Source organism: Staurois parvus, unplaced genomic scaffold (assembly GCF_062004578.1).
Source record: "Staurois parvus isolate SC_StPar_1 unplaced genomic scaffold, SC_StPar_1.0 ptg000173l, whole genome shotgun sequence".
Taxonomy (NCBI): domain Eukaryota; kingdom Metazoa; phylum Chordata; class Amphibia; order Anura; family Ranidae; genus Staurois; species Staurois parvus.
In genome coordinates, this window is record NW_028317969.1 from 1,837,508 (window position 1) to 1,858,331 (window position 20,824).

General features: G+C 43.0%; 1 protein-coding gene across 1 annotated transcript in view; it reads left to right on the plus strand.

Annotated features, from left to right (window-relative positions):
- Positions 1 to 8,172: 8,172 nt before the first annotated feature.
- CAPN5 (calpain 5) overlaps positions 8,173 to 20,824 on the plus strand; it is a 176,651-nt gene continuing 163,999 nt past the window's right edge. The window contains exon 1 of the mRNA XM_089676752.1: positions 8,173 to 8,279. The gene's annotated coding sequence lies outside the window, so the exon portion shown is untranslated. The remainder of the gene's footprint in view (positions 8,280 to 20,824) is intronic.

Sequence of the window (20,824 nt, forward strand, 5' to 3'; positions counted from 1 at the left end):
TAGAAAAGATTAAAATAGAAAATCAAAGAATACAATAGAAAAGAATAGAATCATTTAGAATAGAAAAGATTAGTATAGAAAATCAAAGAAAAGAATAGAAAAGAATAGAGGAAAAAAGAACAGAATAGAAAATAGAAGAATAGAACAGAATACAAAAGAAAATAATACAGTAAAACAGAACAAAATAGAAAATAAAATAAAGGAATAGAAAATAATAGAATCTATTAGAATAGAACAGGAAAGGTTAGTATAGAAAATCAAAGAATAGAATAGAAAAGATTAGAATAGAAAATCAAAGAATAGAAGAGAAAATAATAGAGTAAAACATGGCAAAAGAGAACAATAAATAAAGGAATAGAACAAACGCAATTAAATTAGAATAGAAAATATTAAAATAGAACAGAAAATCAAAGAATAGAATAGAAAATATTATAACAGAGAATCAAAAAATAGAATAGAATAGTATAGAAAAACAATAGAAAAGAATAAAATAGAAAGAATATAACTATCTTCTGAAACTCAAATTTTGAATAGAATGAATTTGAACAGAATACATTAGAATAGAATTGAAAAGAATAGAATAGATTAGAAAAGACTAAAATACTGTGTTATGGTGACGGGAATAGTGATCAACAAAGGCACTGTGAAAATTTTGCTGAAATAGAAATTTCCAATATGGTCCCGCAACTCCTCATATAGCCCCATATACCATCAAAAACACACATGGATTGTGGATCATGGATTGTAATGTTAGAATTGTTTTCGAAAGTTCGAATTCGGTCGAATTCGAATAAACAAAAGATACATCGATCGAGTGATTTAAAAAAAATGGCATGACGGAGTGATGAGCAACAGATAGTGACAGCTTCAACTGACCCAAGTTGATTGGTTGTGGCTGAAAAAAGATCGGTCATACAGGGTCGATCGATGTTGTTTTTCACACTCTTACAAGTAGAACAATCATAGGCAATTCACAAGGGTTTCAAAATTGCCATCGATCGACCCTGTGCAATCGTTTTTGTTCATTTTTGTCTTGTTGGTTTGTCTTTTGTTCGTTCGGTTGAATTGAACATCGATTGTGCAGTTTTGTTTTTTTTTAAAGATAATTACACATGCGCCAAATATTGGTCGGTTTCTGTTGAAGCGGATGACATTTTACCCGTGTGTACAGCAGTCATTCCAGCAGAAGCCAGGGCATGATAGAAAGGGGCATGATTGAAGGGGCACGATAGAAGGGGCACGACCAAAGGGGCACGATCGAATGGGCACAATCAAGTGGGCACGATCGAAGGGGCACGATCAAAGGGGCATGATCAAATGGACATGATCAAAGGGGCATGATTGAATTGGCACGATCGAAGGGGCAGGATTGAATGGGCACGATCAAATGGGCATGATCCAATGGGCACGATCGAATGGGCACGATCGAAGGGGCACGATCGAAGGGGCACGATCAAAGGGGCATGATCAAAGGGGCACGATCAAATGGACATGATCAAAGGGGCACGGTCAAATGGGCATGATCGAAGGGGCATGATCAAATGGGCACGATCGAATGGGCACGACCAAAGAGGCACGATTGAAGGGGCACAATCGAAGGGGTACAATCGAATGGGCACGATCGAAGGGGCACGATCGAAGGGGCACGATCGAATGGGCACAATCAAGTGGGCACGATCGAAGGGGCATGATCAAAGGGGCATGATCAAATGGACATGATCAAAGGAGCATGATTGAATTGGCACGATCGAAGGGGCATGATTGAAGGGGAAGGATTGAATGGGCACGATCGAATGGGCATGATCGAATGGGCACGATCGAATGGGCACGATCGAAGGGGCATGATTGAAGGGGCAGGATTGAATGGGCACGATCGAATGGGCATGATCCAATGGGCACGATCGAATGGGCACAATCGAAGGGGCACGATCAAAGGGGCACGATCAAAGGGGCACGATCAAATGGACATGATCAAAGGGGCACGATCAAATGGACATGATCAAAGGGGCACGATCAAATGGACATGATCAAAGGGGCACGATCAAATGGACATGATCAAAGGGGCACGGTCAAATGGGCATGATCGAAGGGGCATGATCGAATGGGCATGATCGAATGGGCACGACCAAAGAGGCACGATCGAAGGGGTACAATCGAAGGGGTACAATCGAATGGGCACGATCGAAGGGGCATGATCAAAGGGTCACGATCGAAGGGGCACGATCGAAGGGGCACGATCGAATGGGCACGATCGAAGGGGCACACTTGAAGGGGTACGATCAAATGGGCACGATCGAAGGGGCACAATCAAAGGGGCACGATCGAAGGGGCACGATCGAAGGGGCATGATCGAAGGGGCGCTATCGAAGGGGCACGACCGAAGGGGCACGACCGAAGGGGCACGACTGAAGGGGCACGATCGAAGGGGCGCGATCGAAGGGGTGCGATCGAAGGGGCATTACCGAAGGGGCACGACCGAAGGGGCACGATCGAAGGGGCACGACTGAAGGGGCACGACCGAACGGGCACGACTGAAGGGGCATGATCAAAGGGGCACGATCAAATGGACATGATCAAAGGGGCACGGTCAAATGGGCATGATCGAAGGGGCATGATCAAATGGGCACGATCGAATGGGCACGACCAAAGAGGCACGATTGAAGGGGCACAATCGAAGGGGTACAATCGAATGGGCACGATCGAAGGGGCACGATCGAAGGGGCACGATCGAATGGGCACAATCAAGTGGGCACGATCGAAGGGGCATGATCAAAGGGGCATGATCAAATGGACATGATCAAAGGAGCATGATTGAATTGGCACGATCGAAGGGGCATGATTGAAGGGGAAGGATTGAATGGGCACGATCGAATGGGCATGATCGAATGGGCACGATCGAATGGGCACGATCGAAGGGGCATGATTGAAGGGGCAGGATTGAATGGGCACGATCGAATGGGCATGATCCAATGGGCACGATCGAATGGGCACAATCGAAGGGGCACGATCAAAGGGGCACGATCAAAGGGGCACGATCAAATGGACATGATCAAAGGGGCACGATCAAATGGACATGATCAAAGGGGCACGATCAAATGGACATGATCAAAGGGGCACGGTCAAATGGGCATGATCGAAGGGGCATGATCGAATGGGCATGATCGAATGGGCACGACCAAAGAGGCACGATCGAAGGGGTACAATCGAAGGGGTACAATCGAATGGGCACGATCGAAGGGGCATGATCAAAGGGTCACGATCGAAGGGGCACGATCGAAGGGGCACGATCGAATGGGCACGATCGAAGGGGCACACTTGAAGGGGTACGATCAAATGGGCACGATCGAAGGGGCACAATCAAAGGGGCACGATCGAAGGGGCACGATCGAAGGGGCATGATCGAAGGGGCGCTATCGAAGGGGCACGACCGAAGGGGCACGACCGAAGGGGCACGACTGAAGGGGCACGATCGAAGGGGCGCGATCGAAGGGGTGCGATCGAAGGGGCATGACCGAAGGGGCACGACCGAAGGGGCACGATCGAAGGGGCACGACTGAAGGGGCACGACCGAACGGGCACGACTGAAGGGGCACGATCGAAGGGGCACGATCGAATGGACACGATCGAATGGACACGATCGAAGGGGCACACTTGAAGGGGTACGATCGAATGGGCACGATCGAAGGGGCACAATCAAAGGCGCACGATCGAAGGGGCACGATCGAAGGGGCGCGATCGAAGGGGCACGACTGAAGGGGCACGACCGAAGGGGCACGACTGAAGGGGCACGATCGAAGGGGCATGACTGAAGGGGCACGACCGAAGGGGCACGACTGAAGGGGCACGATCGAAGGGGCACGACCGAAGGGGCACGATAGAAGGGGCACGACTGAAGGGGCACAATCGAAGGGGCATGACTGAGGGGGCACGATCGAAGGGGCACGATCAAAAAAGGTCTGCCGATCGCCAGCGCTCCCAGTGTGTTCCAGCTGCTGGGGGGGGTCCCACTAGCACAGCGGGGGGAGATCTCTGTACTAACACAATCATTTATTTCATTTTGTTTCAATTTGAAATCTAACAAATTTCATGTAGTTGGATTTGGTAAATTCGTTCAATTTGTTTTCGGGATTCGTATTTGAATTCAATTCGAAAACATTTTGACCAAATTGGAAAAGTCGTTCACATTTGAAATTGGTTCAACTAAATTTGTTTGAAATCGGAAAGATTTCAACCGAATATGAAAAAATTCAACTGTAAAGTTAAGCTGGTAGATTAAAAAAAAAAAAAAGCTAAAAGTCATCAGCTACAAAATCTGTAGCTGCTGACTTTTAAAAAATGGACACTTACCTGTCCCTCGGTCCCGTGGTGTCCCCCCATCCCCCCCGCAAATCTTTTTACTGGCCGCCCTGTGCTCCTGGTGCCGCCATCTTTAGTGTGGGCACCCGGCTGTGACAAATTGCTGCTTCGCTGCCCACTGAGCATGTGCAAGAAGCGCTGCGCTTTGTGAATGGCCCTGGGACCTCTCACGTGTCCCAGAAGACTACGGGGAGGGAGGGTAGGAGGAGAACGCCAAGGCGATCGCAGCGGACGTGGGAGCGGTTACCTGTCAATTTTGGGTACCCCAAAGGTGCCAATCCTTAACAGGGAGAGGGGGACCAGTCCTTAAAGCGAAACTTCCCTTTTGGGTGGAGCTCCTTTTGGGTGGAGCTCCGTAGTACATGCATTACTTTTGGTGCGATTCACATAGATATCTGTGTCCAAGGGCGGACTGACAATTTGGAAACTAGGGCACCGCCCAAGGGCCCGAGGTCAGTAGGGGGCCCCATGAGATGCCCCTGGTACCTTTTAGGCTTTTTTGAGTTTGGGCAAGGACACAGGGGCCCCATGATCCCCTATTGCCCGGGGGCCCCATGAGTTGTCAGTCCGCCCCTGTCTGTATCAGATGTCTTGCAAATCGCACTTGAAATCGGCATGTCAAATTGCACGACTTCACTGTAAGTCGCACAATTTCAAAAGCAGCTTTGATGTGACCGGGGGGTAAACAAATTTAGGTTCACACCTATGCAGGTTGAGTTTGATGCATTTCTGCATTGCATTTTGCTTTGCATTTTGCATTTGTTTCACTTGCGTTTTTGCAGCTTTTGCGTTTTTTTTCTTGTTACTTGGCAGATTTTAAACGCAAAACGCAGCAAAAACGCAATATATGCTTTTCTGCAATGTTCCCATTGAGGTCTATAGAACCAAAACAGCAAGGTTTTGCATTCAGGGCTGGTTCACACTAAGAAACACAGTCCAGATCAGGGATGGACTGACAACTCATGGGGCCCCCAGGCAATAGGGGATCATGGGGCCCCTGTGTCCTTGCCCAAACTCAAAAAAGCCTATGAAAAAGGTACCAGGGGCATCTCATGGGGCCCCCTACTAACCCCGGGCCCTCAGGCAGTGCCCGAGTTTCCAAATGGTCAGTTTCCCTGGTCCAGATGCATTCCGGATGCGTTTTTGCATGCACGTTTTTGACGCGTTTTTGGTGCTTTCAGGTGCAGTTTTGACATATTCCAGTGCAGTTTTTATGCATTTCAGTTCATATTTCCCCTCTCTTTTTCTTCAATTCAGGGCCAGTTCACACTACATGCGTCTAAGTTACTTTTTTCTGCATCCAAAACGCACAGAAAGTAGGTTATATGGTTGTCAGTGTCATAGCTCACATCAGTGCTTGCAGTTCCAGTTGCAGAAAAAAAAGTAGAACAGGCTGCATTTTTTCTGCACAGAACTGTACTGGAACACAGTAAAATGCAGAAAAATGCACCGAAACGCATAAACAATGCACCAAAAGCGCTCTGGAATGCACATATCCCTATTTAAATTGAAGAAAAAGAGGGGAAAAAATTAACTAGAGTACATACAAAACGCATCAAAAACGAGTCGGAACACATAACAAACGCATCAAAAATGCACCGGAATGCGTCAAAATGCACATGTGAAAATGTACTGGAATGCACTAAAACGCATAAAAAATGCACCGGAATGCACAAAAATACACCAAAGGTGCTCTGGAATGCACATGTCCCTATCTGAAGAAAAAGAGGGGAAAAAATGAACTAGAATACTTAAAAACCGCACTGGAACGCGTTAAAAATGCATCAAAAATGCACAGGAACACGTCAAAAACGCATCAAAAATGCACCGGAATGCGTCAAAACGCACATGTGGACATGTACTGGAATGCAGTAAAATGCATAAAAACGCACTGGAACGCACAAAAATATACCAAAATTGCTCTGGAATGCACATGTCCCTATTTGAAGAAAAAGAGGGGAAAAAATGAACTAGAATACTTAAAAAATGCACTGGAACGCGTTAAAAATGCATCAAAAAATACACAGCAACATGTCAAAAACACTTTAAAAACGCATGTGAAAACGCATCTGGAATGCATCTGGACTGTGTTTCTATAGTGTGAACCGGCCCTTAAACAGGGACATGTGCGTTCCAGTCTGTTTTTGGTGCGTTCCGGTGCCAAGTCGCACCCTATTGTCCGCAATTACAGCGGTCATATCGGCTTGGTCGGAGCCGCACCCATTTCTAATGTACTACTTTTGGTGCGATTCCCATAGACAGACATTAGAAAATTCTAAAACCTACAACAAATAAAAAATCATCAGCACAATGTGGCTACAATGTATCCAGTGGTTGTGTCTACTAAACAGCTGGTCCATGGAAGGAACACTTTGTATACATTTCATGTTCTATTTACAAACATTATTGTTATTATCCTTTCCCTCTTGTATTGAACTGTATTGTTGCTGTATTGTCTCCCGTTATATTGTAAAGTGCTGAGCAAACTGTTGGGGCTATATAAATCCTGTATTATAATAATATAAATCCTGTATAATAATAATAATAATATAAATCCTGTATAATAATAATATAAATCCTGTATAATAATAATATAAATCCTGTATTATAATAATATAAATCCTGTATAATAATAATAATAATAATATAAATCCTGTATAATAATAATAATAAAAATAATATAAATCCTGTATAATAATAATAATAATAATATAAATCCTGTATAATAATAATAATATAAATCCTGTATAATAATAATAATAATAATAATATAAATCCTGTATAATAATAATAATAATATAAATCCTGTATAATAATAATAATAAAAATAATATAAATCCTGTATTATAATAATAATAATAATAGTATAAATCCTGTATAATAATAATAATAATAATCTAAATCCTGCATAATAATAATAATCTAAATCCTGTATAATAATAATAATATTATAAATCCTGTATAATAATAATAATGATAATATAAATCCTGTATAATAATAATCTAAATCCTGCATAATAATAATAATAATAAACTAAATCCTGCATAATAATAATAATCTAAATCCTGTATAATAATAATAATAATAATATTATAAATCCTGTATAATAATAATAATAATCTAAATCCTGCATAATAATAATAATCTAAATCCTGTATAATAATAATAATAATATTATAAATCCTGTATAATAATAATAATAATAATAATAATAATAATAATAATATAAATCCTGTATAATAATAATAATATAAATCCTGCATAATAATAATAATAAACTAAATTTTACATAATAATAATATAAATCCTGTATAATAATAATAATAATAATATAAATCCTGTATAATAATAATAATAATAGTAATAATATAAATCCTGTATAATAATAATAATATTATAAATTCTGTATAATAATAATAATCTATATCCTGTATAATAATAATAATCTAAATCCTGTATTATAATAATAATAATAATAATCTAAATCCTGTATAATAATAATCTAAATCCTGCATAATAATAATAATCTAAATCCTGTATAATAATAATAATAATAATAATATAAATCCTGTATAATAATAATAATAATATAAATCCTGTATAATAATAATAATAAAAATAATATAAATCCTGTATAATAATAATAATATAAATCCTGTATAAAAATAATAATAATATTATAAATCCTGTATAATAATAATAATAATAATTAGAAGAAGAGATAGCAGGCACTGCAATGAAAGGGAGAGGGAAGAGACTACATTTCCCATGATGCCTTGCAGGACCGCCCAGCCCTGGGAGGAGTAGGGAGGGGGGGGGGGTTGTGTCTGTAGAGCAGAGTTGTAGAAGCAGAGGAGCTGGAGCAGCTGTGATTGGCACCTCTGTGCAGCCAGCACCTGGGCTCCTGACACCCCTGGGACAGGTACTGTACCTGGATGGGTCTGGGAGGGGGAGGGGGCATACCTGGATGAGCCAGGCAGCTCTGTGTGCCTATTGCACAGGGCTCATTGCATTGACTTGCACACAGAGATTTTCTTGCATGCATGCTGCATTTGTTGCAATCAGCTGTTGGTAGCATGCAGCAGGGGACAGGTAATGTATCCCTGGGGTGAGCCCTCCTCCCCTGCTGCAGTGTGGGTCAGGCAGGCTGTGCTGAGGGCTGCGGTAATACAATCATCCCCCTGGAGGGATCTGCTCTGCTCTCTTTAGCACATGGTTTTTGTTAGTGACCAAGAAGCAGCTGGGCGGTGTGTGCGATTCTGGAATTCCACACATTGCTGGGTGTCCCCAACTATACTTTTCCTCCCCTGTCTATATATGTAACACCCACTGAGCTTGTAGAAGTGTTTTTGTCTCCGATCGGCTCACAGGAAATAGACTTTTGCTATGAAATGGCTCTGGTTAGCGTTTTTGTTGCGAGCAAAAAAAAAAAAAAATGAAGGCGTTCAGAGCTTTGACTTTTTTGCAGCATTTGGCTCTGTTGAACACCAAATGCGATTTCAAAGCGGTGCGATTTGGTCCCATTTAAAGCACAGCTTCAAAGTAGCGTTGATAGAGACACTGGTGCGATTTATGTTGTGAGTAGAAAAAAAAATGAATGCGATCAGAGCTTTGACTTTTTTTGCAGCATTTAGTTCTGTCGCACACCTAATGTGATTTCAAAAGCGGTGCGATTTGGACCCATTTAAAGGACGGCTTCAAAGTAACGTTAATAAAGACACTGGTGTGATTTCAGTGGCAGTTACCTTCTGGTCTATGAGAGTTTAAATTGCACCGAAGTGGTGAAAAAGTAATGCAGGAACCAGGGGCAGACTGACCATTTGGGCTCTCGGGCACTGCCCTAGGGCCCGGGGTCAGCAGGGGGCCCCGTGAGATTCCCCTGGTACCTTTCATAGGCTTTTCTGGGTGTGGTTTGAGTGTGGGCAAGAACACAGGGTCCCTATGATCCCCCTATTGCCCGGGGGCCCCATGAGTTGTCAGTCCGCTCCTGGCAGGAACCTATTAAGACCGTGCCATAGAAATGCATTAGATGCGACTTCTTCATGTGTGATTTGCAAATCACGTGTCGCAGTGGTGTGATCCTGGGCTTGCACCCCCAGTGACACCAATCCCACTTTGAAATCGTCCGACTTCACTGGGATAAGAAAGTCAGATTTCAAAGTTGGATTGGTGTGACCAGGGTGTAAGCCCAGGTTCACAACGCTGCAATGTGCGATTTACAAATCATACCATGGATGGTATTCCGACTTGAGGTCTGCTTGCAAGAGATCTGCGGCTTGCAAGACACAGATGTCTATGCAAGTTGCACCTAATGCTTGGTTCACATCTATGCAGTTTGCGTTTCATCAATTTCTACATTGCGTTTTGGATGCGTTTTGTGGTCTGTCTGTTTTCCTTGGTGCTAGGCAGATTTAAAATGCAAAAATGCACTACATGCTTTTCTGCAGCGCTTCCATTGAAGTCTATAGAACCAAAAACGCAACTTTTGAGTTAAAAAAAAAGTCCCTGACCCTTTCCAAAAAAACGGTGGAAACGCGCAGATGTGGAAGTGTCCCATAGGAAATCATGTTAAATGGACTGTACTGCATTTCTGCAAAACGCTGTAGAAAATGCTTAGGTGGGAACCTGGGGTAAAGTACTGCATGCAGGCTCCAACCAAGTCGGAATTGCACCGATATGACCGCTGTAATTGCAGACAGTAGGGTGCGACTTGCCATGGGATTTGTAATTCGCATGGCAAGTTGCACCCGGTGTGGACGGGGTCTTAAAGCACGAATTGCCGACTTCAGTTTGGTTGTACAACTCAATGGTGATCTTCACTGTCACCACAAACCTCAGGATTTGGCTTGGCTTCTTACAACGTAGTTTGGGGGGGGGGGGGGTAAAATTCGGTGTTGGGGCTTAACCTGGCCACACACTAGTAGAATTTTGTATAAAATAATAAACGTTCACTTCAAATTTTTTTGTCACTATTAGTGGGGTCGTCGACATTTTGTTTTTGACCCGAATGCATAGGAGCTGGATGGAAGATTGTCGTTGAACGAACTGATTGCTACAAGTGAATGTGATTTTCATTCCGGAAAGTCTGTGCATTCTAAAATTGAATGTTGAAAGTAAACAAATAATTCTTAAAGGACATTCATTAAGATGGTGAATGTACTGAAAATGTGTGCATGAATGTTCGTTCAAAAATCTACTAGTGTAGGGTCCAGGGTCAAGTTTTGGGGTGGGAGGTGAACAATCGGTTCATTGGAAGGGGATCGTTTGGTTACATGTGGAGCTTGGTGGTCTGAGTCAGCCTCTTCTATGTCTTGGACGCTCCAATAGTGAGATCTTCAGCCATAATTCCTGGCTCTTTTCCTGACCTCCTGGGGGTTCAGGGGGTTCCTGCACAGCTTTGTGTTTCCTGGCTGCTCCTATTACATTCTCTATAGTATAACATCCAGCAGGGATGGTGGGAGCCACTCAGAGCACAGCAGGTGGGTAGATCTGGGATGATCATCTACCGAAGACTGAACTATCAGAGGAAGGTGTCCGGAGGGTCGACTCTCCATCATCTACCAAATACTGAAATATCAGAGGAAGGTGTCCGGAGGGTCGACTCTCCATCATCTACCAAATACTGAAATATCAGAGGAAGGTGTCTGGAGGGTCGACTCTCCATCGTCTACCTTACACTGAAATATCAGAGCAGGGGCGGACTGACCATTCGAGCACTCAGGCACTGCCCGAGGGCACAGGGTCAGTAGGGGGCCCCATGAAATGCTCCTGGTACCTTTTTCATAGCTTTTTTTGGGTGTACTTTGAGTTTGGGCAAGGACACAGGGGCCCCATGATCCCCTATTGCCCGGGGGGCCCCATGAGTTGTCAGTCTGCCCCTGTATCAGAGGAAGGTGTCCGGAGAGTCGACTCTCCATCTACCAAATACTGAAATATCAGAGGAAGGTGTCTGTAGGGTCAACTCTCCATCGTCTACCAAATACTGAAATATCACAGGAAGGTGTCCGGAGGGTCGACTCTCCGTCTACCAAATACTGAAATATCACAGGAAGGTGTCTGTAGGGTCAACTCTCCATCGTCTACCAAATACTGAAATATCACAGGAAGGTGTCCGGAGGGTCGACTCTCCATCGTCTACCGAATACTGAAATATCACAGGAAGGTGTCTGGAGGGTCGACTCTCCATCTACCAAATACTAAAATTTCAGAGTAAGGTGTCCGGAGGGTCGACTCTCCATCGTCTACCCAATACTGAAATATCAGAGGAAGGTGTCCGGAGGGTCGGCTCTCCATCATCTACCCAATACTGAAATATCAGTCTTTGGTGGATCGACCCTTTAGGGTAAGCTGACCTTTGGGTATAACCCACTGTTTGCCTCCACCTCAATCCCTTCATCATGACTTTGCCATTTAATACTGGAGTTCTGACTGCAGCTGGATGCCATAAACCCAATATTCATTTTTCCATCAGGCGCCGGTCTTTCTGATAACAGTGATTTGAGAGGCGGATACGCCGCTGGATCACCTTTAGAATCGGCCAGGTAAGCTCGGGAACCACCAGAAAATGGCAGGGCGGCAACCTCTCCCGCCCCTTTTTGAGCTTACCTGGCTGATTGGTAGCTCCGGGAACTGATCCAGTCCTGGTGGCAGCTGGTCACAGAGATGAGCAAAGGAAAGATGGCCTCCTCTCATCTCTATGGCCTCTCACTTCCGGTTCTGACCCAATGTAAACCAGGCTTTTTTTTTTTTGCGTTTAAAGGTAGAGGAGATATTTATAGTCTCAGATCTCTCCATAAAGAGAACCTGTCATGCTGTATTATCACAAAGGGATAAAATGAACATTTTATTTATGATTTATATTCATTTGTCCAATTACATTTGAGCCCCTGAAAATGGAGGGACTGTGTATAAAAATGGTTGCAGTTCCTAAAATTTGTACTTGATATTTATGTTCAACCCCTTGAATTAAAGCTGAAAGTCTACGCTTCAAATTCATTTGGATTGTTTCGTATTAATTTATTCTGGTGGCATACAGAGCCAAAAATATTAAAATTGTGCCTGTTTCCCAATATATATGGACCTAACTGTATGTGATGTGGTCCTTGTACTGATAAGTTTGGAGCAGGGGTGGACTGACCATTTGGAAAATCGGGCAGTGCCCGAGGGCCCAGGGTCAGTAGGGGGCCCTATGAGATGCCCCTGGTACCTTTTTCATAGGCTTTTTTGAGTTTGGGCAAGGACACAGGGGCCCCATGATCCCCTATTGCCCAGGGGCCCCATGAGTTGTCAGTCCGCCCCTGGTTTGGAGTCCCCAGTTATAACTTGAATGATAGCTCTGAGGTTGCTGACATCACATCCAAGATGGCGCCACTCAACAGCAGTCTTGGCGCATTATTTAAATATGTTAGTGTTTGTAAACCTCAGACATGAATAATGAACAAAGCATGTGACTAAAATAATATTTAGAAAATCCCAAAATATATGCAGCGCTCTGTAAATCATAAAAAATAAATTATATAATAAAACATATAATAAAAAAAATATTAAATAAACAAAAAGTCCATCAATAAAAGTCCTTATTGAATCCACCATGTGAATTGAATCATTCAAAAAAGATCACCACGTGACTGTAAAAAATCTCCAAACTTGTGCTGTGCTCCCCTTTAGGTGTCACTCACCAGCTTTATTTTCCTGTGGGGAGCACAGCACAAGTTTGGAGATTTTTTACAGTCACGTGGTGATCTATTTTGAATGATTCAATTCACATGGTGGATTCAATAAGGACTTTTATTGATGGACTTTTTGCTTTTATTAATTTTTTTTTTATTATATAATTTATTTTTTATGATTTACAGAGCGCTGCATATATTTTGGGATTTTCAAAATATTATTTTGATCACATTTTTTATTTATAGACAAAAGTAGCAGCTTTATATGGTTTATTTGTTCACATATTTATTTACTTTGTATTCAATTTTACTATCCACCATTGAGAGCGCGGTTTCTATTCAGTTATTATTATTATACAGGATTTATATAGCGCCAACAGTTTGCTCAGCACTTTACAATGTAACGGGAGACAATACAGTTCAATACAAGAGGGATAGGAGGGCCCTGCTCCTCGGAGCTTACAATCTAAGAGGGAGGGGTTAGTGGTACAAATGGTAGTAACTGTGGGGGATGGACTGGTAGGAAGAGTAGAACATTCCATTATTAGCTGAGGGCAGGATAGGCTTCCCTGAAGAGAAAGGGTTTTCAGAGATCGCCTAAAAGTGAGCAGAGTAGGCGATAGTCTGATAAATTGGGGTAGAGAGTTCCAGGGGATGGGGGAAGCTCTGGAGAAGTCCTGGAGACGAGCATGGGAGGAGGAGACAAGGGAGCTAGAGAGCAGGAGGTCGTGGGAGGAGCGGAGAGTACGATTTGGGTGATATTTGGAGACAAGATTGGTGATGTAATTTGGGGCAGAGTTATAAATGGCTTTATACATTGACTATACATACATGGTATTTGCATCGCATGTATATATTTTCCGCTCGGGGATATACAGTTTGAGAGAATGAACAAAGCATATCCCTCTATACTGTGTGCTTGTGTCAATCCAGAGCACCGAGTGTCATTTCTGTCTGCTGCTCCCTTCCTCTGATGTCACCATTAATAATTTCTGACAAGTTTTCCTGACTCCAAGAGAAAAATGGTGACGGGGAGGGACCACTGGCAGATTGACAGCCTCAGCTCTGTTCCTGTGATCTGTGTGGAGAGGGGGTGTGTCTCTTCCCTCCAATCAGCTCTCAGAGCTCTCCTCACTGAGCTCTGCAGAGTGTAATTTACAAGCTTGATAAATTCAGCGCTTTGAACAGATGTAGAGAAGAGAAGACTGCAGATAAACCGATACAACATATGTAGGAGGATTTGTTTAATCCTCTGTATATCACCTGAGGCCAGTCCCTTCACTGGGTATCTGGAAGGGTTTACAACCACTTTAGTGTACATATAATCTTCTAGGGAGATTGCTTTGAAATGATTGGTCTGGTGACAGGGTCTCTTTAAGTTTTAGTGCAGGGTCTACACTGACAGCTTGTTGGCCCTGAAAATGAATGTCCCGGCTTCAGCAGAGCCTCCTGTCCTGTCATCCAGTGCAGCTGTTGAACGCGGCACGCCAACAATTTGCAGCTGTATATTCCTGTAAGCAGTTATTCATTCCTAGAATAAATACACAGAGATTGGTATCTGCTACAGATCTGCTACAATGGGCCCCAAGCTGTCCTGCTGTACAGCCGACTGACAAAATGCAGAAATTGCAGTTGCTATTGCCTAGTAATCAGCAGTGGAAAATCTTTCTTTAGTAAGATTGGAAATTTGTACACTTGCTCTCCCCTTGTAAGTCTGTCTGACTTAAACCCCCCCGTACCATAGAACGTCACAGAATAAGAGCTCCAGGTCTACCACCAAATTGCGAATTTTCAATTTTTATCAGATGATGTGTTGTTCCCAAGGCCGGGACAAGGGGTGGGCAGGAGGGGCGGCTGCCCTGGGTGCAGCAGTTTACTGTATGGAGATGGGGGCACTAGTGAGCTCATTCTGATACAAGGCATTTTGACAAGTGGATAACTGTGGGGGGTAGTAAGCTTGCACGTAATGAAGGGGGGGCGCGGTTTGGCTTTTTTGGGTGCTAGATGATCTTGTCCCGGTACTGGTTGTGCCTGCAGGACGCTGATGAAACTGGAATCCATCACAGGCCTGAGAGATGCTCAGCAGAGCTGATTGGTGGGGCTTATGCAGGACACACCTGGGAAGTCTGGATGGGAAATCTTGTTATATCACTGAATCTATAGCCGAAATCATTCAAAATGGACACACCCAGACTAAATAATCCAGACCCAGGCGGGCATAAAGCTGCGTATATTTTTCCTTCCCTGATTCCTTCTTTCCCCGTCATCAACCAACTAATCCTCCCTTACTGGGCAGCTCCATGGAGCCTCAATCAGACAAATCCAGTGTCAAAGCAGGCAGCATCTCTTTAGCTGACCCAGAAGCTCTGGGAATCCTTTAGCATGTGTGATTTGTTTTTATTTATTTTTTTCTAATGTATTGTACGTCAATAGGATCCATGCACACTGGGGATTCTAATAACGCTGGTAATGTTAGCTGTGTAAAGTCACATTAAAAACGTACATTTTAAGCATTTTTGTATTAACATTTAGCGGCCTTTTTTGTTTTGTCTTTTTGTTTAGAGCTTTTTTTGACCACAAAAAAAATAAATTTTTTTTTTGGTCAAAAAAAGTCCAAAAATGCACGTTTTGCTGCGTTTTTACAGCTAAAAAACTCCTCTAGAAATCACTAGTCCTGTTTTTTTTTTTTTTTCCAGCAATAAATCACCCCTTCCAAAAAATGATGATTCCAGTCTCTGTGTGCATGGACACATAGGATAACATGCTGGGGGGTTTACTGGTTGTAGAAAAAAACGTCAAAAGCCAAAGAAAGCAGCTGTAAAAACATGCATGAGGACTGAAATCGGATATAAAACATCAGTTTAGCATCATATAGATCAGGGGTGTCAAACTGGCGGCCCCCAGTTGTTGCGAAACTACAAGTCCCATCATGCCTTTGCCTTTGGGAGTCATGCTTGCAGCTGTAATTCTGCAATGCCTCATGGGACTTGTAGTTTGGCAACAGCTGGAGGACCACCAGTTTGACACCCGTGATATAGATCATAAGAAGAGATCCTGTGCACTCTCCATATCAGTCATGTTTCCTGTATGCTTTCTTTCTCCCCAGGAAATAAGGTAGCAATATGCAGAATTTTTTGAACAGTTTCAACAGATCAGTGTAAGGGCTCATGTACATTGTAGCTGATAAACTCTCGTTTAGGTGCTGTTCAGTGTTTTTTTTTTTTTTCAGCAGCCCCTGAACTCTCCCTAATGTTTTCCTATGTGTCTATGTACACATCTTCATTTACAGACATTTGAGTTTTCAGTCGTTTTTTTGAATGCAGAAAACTTGCATTCAGTAGTCGATTTTAGCAGCTTTTCAAACGCAAAACGCTTGTAAACGTGGCAAACTGCGTTTATAAGCGTTTGAAAATTTGTTTTAACTCTTCCAGTTCCCGATACTGTCCAGAGCCTTTTTTTCATCATGGAAAATGCATGCAAAGTGTTTTCAAGGTGCTCAGATGGACAAAACACTAAACACAGGATGTTCCTACCAAGCTTGTCACACATTGTAATGACCAATTCACACCTCAGACCTCTCCCACCCTTGGAAACAAAAGATATGTTAATGACCATTCACACCTCAGACCTCTCCCACCCTTGGAAACAAAAGATAAGTTAATGACCATTCACACCTCAAATTCCTCATGAAGGCCCCCTGCCAGATGGCCTTGATGACTCCCTCCACCAGACACCTTTCCCACCCTTGGAAACACAAGAAATGTTAATGAGCAACTCACACCTAAGCTAATCTCAACACATACTACTGTCTCTGCTTCTACTCTCTGTATTTCTCTGAAACAGTCTGAAATAGTTAATAATTTACCACTTTTCAGTGCATTCTGGGCATTGGGGAGGTTCTTCTGTGCTTATCTTTAAAAAACGTGCATAAACGTGGCTAAATGGACATTTGTTTAACCTACGTTTTCCAGCAGTCAGTTTCCATCGTTCAGAAATGTCCCGTGTACATGGGGCCTAATAGTCATCCTTTCTGGTACACCACCGTGGTGTTTTGTTTTTTTTTCCCCATAAATAAGAAACCTGTCAGAAGAAAAATAAGGGGAAACGCTTTGTTGACCTTTCTCTAAAAATGCTAGTTGCCTGGCTTTCTTTTTTTTTTCTTTCACATTTTCGGTCTTTTTTTTTCTTTCACATTTTCAGTCTTTTTTTTCTTTCATATTGCAAAAAATAAAAAAAAAATGGCAACAATCAAATACCACTAAAAGAAAGTTCTGTTTGTGTGAAAAAAATGATACAATTGTTTGGGTTGCATGACCGTGCAATTACCAGTTAAAGTAGCGCAGTGCTAAATGGCCTGGTCATGGAGGGGGTAAAATCTTCCGGACCTGAAGTGGTTAAAGATGGTATACCAACATTAAAAAAGCATTCTTTATTATTATTATTATTATTATACAGGATTTATTTCACTGTTACTAATAATAGCATTTACATTTTAACAGTTTTCTCTTGTCTGCCAAGATTTTGTCGAAACTTAAAGAAACTTGTTATTTTAGTTTTCAAGTTTCTCCCTCTTTTATTCATCGGGTTATGTATGCAGTCATGGCGGTCCGGGGGGAAGAGCGCGTCTTTGTCAGCGCATGAATTTTCATGTAAAACTGAAACCGCGGAGCCTAGGAGACGAGTCTTGTTATGACACTTCTCCTCCTTCATTGACTACAAGTCAGTAGTATGTTGTCAGTATCACCAGGCAGTCGGGGGTTAACGTGTCATAAGCAGATCATGTCTGCAGGGTGTTTCCCAAAGATAAGGGTATGAAACTATTAGCCACTCCTGTGGTTGTGGTATTTGTCTTCCAGGTTGGTGTGGCTCGGGACTCTGCAGCAAGTCCTGCTGGGACTTGTAGTTCCTCAATGGCTCTGGAGTTCCTTATCTCAGTGTTGCTTAACACTTGCATTCAGGGACAGCCCAGAGGTTTGTCCCTGCAATCGTTGTCTGCAATATTTATCGTTCCTCTTTCTGTGCCTGTCAGAATCCGTCTTTTTTCAGCAAGATGTGAGCTTTGATAACTAATGAAAAAGATTTTGTGCAAATATATACACTATATTGCCAAAAGTATTGGGCCAGCCCTCCAAATCATGTGATTCAGGTGATCCAATCCCCTCCATGGCCACAGGTGTATAAAATCATCACCTAGGAATGCAGACTGCTTCTACAAACATTGGTGAAAGAATGGGTCGCTCTCAGGAGCTCAGTGACTCCAAGCGTGGTCCCGTGATAGGTTGTCACCTGTGCAATAAGTCCATCTGTGACATTTCCTGGCTACTAAATATTCCACGTCAACTGTTAGTGGGATTATAACAAAGTGGAAGCATCTGGGAACAACAGCAACTCAGCCACCAAGTGGTAGGCCACGTAAAATGACAGAACAGGGTCAGCGCATGCTGAAGAGCACAGTGCGCAAAAGTCACCAACTGTCTTCAGAGTCAATAGCTAAAGATCTCCAAACTGCATGTGGCCTTCAGATTAGCACAACAACAGTGCATTGAGAGCTTCATGGAATGGGTTTCCATGGCCGAGCAGCTGCATCCAAGCCTTGCATCACCAAGTGCAATGCAAAGCGTCGGATGCCGTGGTGTAAAGTGTGCCGCCACTGGACTCTAGAGCAGTGGAGACATGTTCTCTGAAGTGACCAATCACGAATCTGTCTGGCAATCTGATGGACGTATCTGGGTTTGGCGGTTGCCAGGAGAACGGTACTTGCCTGACTGCATTGTGCCAAGTGTAAAGTTTGGTGGAGGGGGGGGATTATGGTGTGGGGTTGTTTTTCAGGGGTTGGGCTTGGCCCCCTAGTTCCAGTGAAGGGAACTCCTTAAGGCGTCAGTATACCAAGACATTTTGGACAATTTCATGCTCCCAACTTTGTGGGAACAGTTTGGGGATGTCCCCTTCTTGTTCCAACATGACTGCGCACCAGTGCACAAAGCAAGGTCCATAAAGACATGGATGAGTGAGTTTGGGGTGGAGGAACTTGACTAGCCTGCACAGAGTCCTGACCTCAACCCCATAGAACACCTTTGGGATGAATTAGAGAGGAGACTGCGAGCCAGGCCTGCTCCCCCGACATCAGTGCCTGACCTCACAAATGTGCTTCTGGAAGAATGGTCAAACCTTCCCATAGACACCCTCCTAAACCTTGTGGACAGCCTTCCCAGAAGAGTTGAAGCTGCTATAGCTGCAAAGGGCGGGGCCAACTCAATATTGTACCCTATGGACTAAGACTGGGGGGCCATTAAAGTTTGTGTGCGTGTAAAGGCAGGGTGACCAATACTTTTGGCAATATATTGTATGTATGTATGTGTGTGTGTGTATATACAGGTGAAACTCGAGAAATTAGAATATCATGCAAAAGTTCATTTATTTCAGTAATGCAACTTAAAAGGTGAAACTAATATATGAGAGACTCATTACATGCAAAGCAAGTTAGTTCAAGCCGTGATTTGTCACAATTGTGATGATTATGGCTTACAGCTCATGAAAACCCCAAATCCACAATCTCAGAAAATGAGAATATTACATGCAATCAATAAAACAAGGATTGTACATAGAACAATATCGGACCTCTGAAAAGTAGACATGCATATGTACTCAGTACTTGGTTTGGGCCCCTTTTGCAGCAATTACTGCCTCAATGCGGCGTGGCATGGAAGCTATCAGCCTGTGGCACTGCTGAGGTGCTATGGAAGACCAGGATGCTTCAATAGCGGCCTTCAGCTCTTCTGCATTGTTCGGTCTCATGTCTCTCATCTTTCTCTTGGCAATGCCCCATAGATTCTCTATGGGGTTCAGGTCAGGCGAGTTTGCTGACCAATCAAGCACAGTAATCCCACGGTCATTGAACCAGGTTTTGGTGCTTTTGGCAGTGTGGGCAGGTGCCAAGTCCTGCTGGAAAATGAAGTCAGCATCCCCATAAAGCTCGTCTGCGGAAGGAAGCATGAAGTGCTCCAAAATCTCCTGGTAGACGGCTGCGTTGACCCTGGACTTAATGAAGCACAGTGGACCAACACCAGCAGATGACATGGCTCCCCAAATCAACACAGACTGTGGAAACTTTACACTGGACTTCAAGCATCTTGCAGTGTGTGCCTCTCCATTCTTCCTCCATACTCTGGGTCCTTGGATGCAAAAGTTGCTCTCATCAGAAAAGAGGACTTTGGACCACTGAGCAACAGACCAGGTCTGTTTTTCTTTATCCCAAGTAAGATGCTTCTGACGTTGTTTGTTGTTCAGCAGCGGCTTGACAAGAGGAATACGACATTTGAAGCCCATGTCCAGGATCCGTCTGTGTGTAGTGGCTCTTGATGCACTGACTCCAGCCTCAGTCCACTCCTTGTGAAAGTCCCCAACACTTTTGAATGGCCTTTTCCTGACAATCCTCTCCAGGCTGCGGTCATCCCTGCTGCTTGTTCACCTTTTTTCTTCCACATTTTTCCCTTCCACATATCTTTCTATTAACCTCCCTGGCGGTATGATCATGTCAGGAATTTTGTGCTGAAAGCGGTACCATTTTTTTGCATGGAAATATGTAGTTTTTAATTGTAGGCTGTAATTTTTAGGAATAACTCACTGAAATCTATCCGAAAAAGAGTCTATTAAACATTCCGGATATGATAAAACTTGAAACACGAAATCATAAATTATAATTTAATAAATAATCATAAAAAATAATAATATAATAATAATAAATTTAATTCAATAATATAATCAAACCAAAAACACTGAAATTTGAAATACAGAGGCA